Source organism: Vanellus vanellus (assembly GCF_965231255.1).
Source record: "Vanellus vanellus genome assembly, chromosome: 17".
Lineage (NCBI taxonomy): Eukaryota > Metazoa > Chordata > Aves > Charadriiformes > Charadriidae > Vanellus > Vanellus vanellus.
The window spans coordinates 6,998,194-7,001,583 of NC_138922.1; positions in this window are offsets into that span (position 1 = coordinate 6,998,194).

The following is a 3,390-nucleotide window of genomic DNA, read 5'->3' on the forward strand; positions in this document are numbered from 1 at the left end:
GTCCCTTTTACCTTTCTACTGGTAGGTAGTACTCAGCATTAACAATCTGAGTCCAGCTACAAAAACACTAAGTTTCCAGTCCAAGATCTGTCCAGGCTGTGGTCTGGGCTTCTTGTCAGGCCTAAGGCTGGTGTCTGTGGCCACCTCAGCTGCCATGATCAATATGGGGTAATTTGTTGGTTTGCAATGGGGTAAACCATCACACACCCCCTACAGCATCCATTCCCAGTCTGTTTCCTCTTAGTAGAGCAGTGCTGGCACATGGGGCACTGTGCATCTGCCCCCAGGCTGGTCTGGACCAGCAGCAGGGGCTGGAGCTGGGCTGTGATGGACCGGGGGACACACCAGGAGAGAAGCCCTGTCCTGGCCTCCTGCCAGGGAAAGCCCAAGAGCACAGGAGCACAGCCAGGTGAGCATCACGTCCCAGCGTGACCAAGGAGCCCTGGACCAGTGTGGTTCCCAGCAGTCCTCTGGTCCCAGCTCTTCGAAGCTGCTGGGAGAAGCCTTGCTTTGGCTTTGCTCCCCTTGGCTGGCTGAAAGCAGGGAGGATCCGTCAGCAATGGGGCCGTTGCCTTTTCTGCAGCTCGGCTCTGCCGGACAGGTAAGTTTGCTGTCAGCCTTCCCCTCACCCGGCTCCATGGGGCAGAGTGATGGGCTCTCGGGCTGCCCTCCTCTCGCCAGCTCCCCTTGTAAAGGAGATAAAATCGTGCTTGTTTTTAAAGCAGTATGATGTTCACGTGGTGACTCTTTCCTGAAGTGCTGATTAAATAGTTTTGGGGCGTGCTCGGTAACTAAGGAACTTGGAGTTCTGGTAATTAAGCAGTTAGTTAGTCATTTGGGATAAAGTGCTCCCTAACTGTGGTGGCAGGTATTTACCTAGAGCTGGGTGAAGGCGTTAAGAGACAACTAGCTGGCTGAGCAGTCTCCCCTGAAGGCTGGTCTGCTTTTTGATACTAGAAAAAAAAAAACATAAAAAATCCTTTTCTCTGCTATCAAGTGGTCCTCATCTGCAGAAAGCAACTCGCACCGTGTCCTCTCGATGTGTCCATAGGAAGCACCGCACAGCCATGGGTCTTCCCCAGAGCCTGGCTGTCTGGCAGTGCTGTGAGTTGCTCAGGAGAAGCCAAATAGTGCTTTTCCTCCCTTCTTGGGCACACGATGATGGCATTGTGTTGTGGCTTTCCCAGAGCAGTTATTTCACTGCTGTTGTTGGTTCTCTTTGCTGGCAGTGGGGTTGGGTCATAAACGTTTGAAATTCAGCCTGTTGCTTTATTTTGTCGGGCTAGATGAGCTGTAGTATTTTTATTTATGTTTCTGGACTGGATGAATGTCCTTGGTATTTAATTCTTAATGCAGATCTTTAAAAGAAAACCAAAACAACAAACTCTTCTGCAAACAGTTTGTCTGATACAAGACGAGCGTTTGTTTGCAGCGAGCAAACAATGGAGCATCGTCTGTACAAAATGAATTGACTTTAAAACACATGTGCAAAGGCAGGGAAATCATTCCTATAGCAGAATTCATCCGTGTCTCAGAAACATGCCCATGTGAGCTGGGTGTTGTCAATATGAGACTGTGAGACGCTGCAGGACGATTTTCCTGCCACACGGCTCCCGAGGCTGCTGCCTGAGCCCAGCTGCCCGCTCTCCCCTGCTCAATCAGTAAACTGGCCCTCCCGAACGCGACCAGGTCAGCTTTTTCCAGGCAGCCACTCCAGTATGACTCTTAACAACAGCTTCAAGCACAAAGCAACCCCCACCCGCCCCCCAAAAAAATTATTTGTGCAAACTGCAGAGGCAAGCGAGCTCCCCCGGGTCCTGGGGGCTTCTAACCCCGCAGAGGAAACGCAGCCCAGTGGCGTGGCAGAGCCCGGCAGGAGGACAGCAGCAGGTCCCAAGGTTTCGCTGTCGAGGATCTGTCAGGAGGTGCAGCTGCTAAAATAGGGCTCACAAAGGTCTTTTTGATGTCAGGAGTTAAGTAGAGCCACCCCCTGCCTTTTGTTTGGGGGAGGAAAGGAATGAATGGTGGAGGAAGCCGAAGGGCAACAGAGCTTGGCTTTAGACAGGCAGGTCTTGGGCTGAAAGGGTCTTTTTCAGGAGGGACTCTAAAGGTTTCTCTCCTCTGTGCAAATTCTCTGGTAGCCAGTAGGTGGGGAGGGAGGTTTGGGCTACAGCTGTGTATGCGGTCGCCTCACTTCTTTACTGCGTTATCTGTCATGAGACTCTAGCGATGTGATAGCTGTTGAGACCTGTCGGGTTGTGCTGAGATCAGTTCTCAGGTTCATAGTTATTAGGAGAGCACGTGTATGCACATGTGAGTGCAGAAGTTTGGCTTCCCTCAGTTAAAAATCTGTCTTTTCAGTATTTAAGTAAGTAGAATATAACTCTGAACTGTTTGTGGCAACCTCTGATGGAAAGCAAGCCCATCTTACCATGCTGAGACAGCACTGAGCTACAGAACCGCCAGCCCCTCGTTCCACAACAGAATGGAGAGCACATCTCTGCACCGGTCAAGGATTTGAGCTGGAAAGGGTAAAAGAAAGAGTGTGGGAGTCAGGGAAGGGAGAAGAACTGTGGAGAAAAGAACCAGCCAGACTGTCCTGCCTCACCCCGCCATGGGCTGCACCAAACAATAAACACAGGGGTTTCTGAACAAATGATAAGCCTTTATTTTTTTCTGTACTGAAAGAAAAAAAATGAAGATGTCAAAACCACACCAAAAGTTAGTGACAATTCTCCAAACATTTGAACAGCAAAAACACTTCCAAGACAATAAAGTGAAGGAAACAGCAGTACCTATGGACCAACGATGGAAAGCCAGTGTTTTAGCTGTTACTGTTTCCAGCCAACATGCAACAAGAGGTTTATGCTAACTGGATCTTTTGGCTTCTTGGTCCCAGCTAAGGCACAAATTAAGGTACCTGATAGTGCTCTTCAGCTTGTGAAACAGCAGAATGTCAGCTGTTAAACAGCTCAGATTAAACAACTTGTCTGATGCTAAGCCCAGTCTTCAGTAAGCGCAGCATGGGGCTGGGCAGAGAAGCGCTCCCCTACCCAAAGTGGAGCTCCAGCACGCCCTGGTGTCAGAAACTGCCACTGACAGACCTGGGGATGCTCCAGTGCTGGAGAGACTGAAATCACTGTGCGTCACCTTAGCTCGCTGACTGACACTAGGACAACCTCTGAAAGATGCTCTCTCATCTACGTTTCAGTGTTTTATGCTGATAAATATCCCATACCCTTTTCCACGTGACCGCTTCAAAACAGCTCTACTGGCTGTAATCTAGACAAACCTTCCCCCAGCAACAGGCTGAGAGTCTCTAAATGCAAGAACATCCCACACCGGGCTCCTCAGGAGAAGTAAGACCCTGGGTCCCAGCCAGCGCCCTGT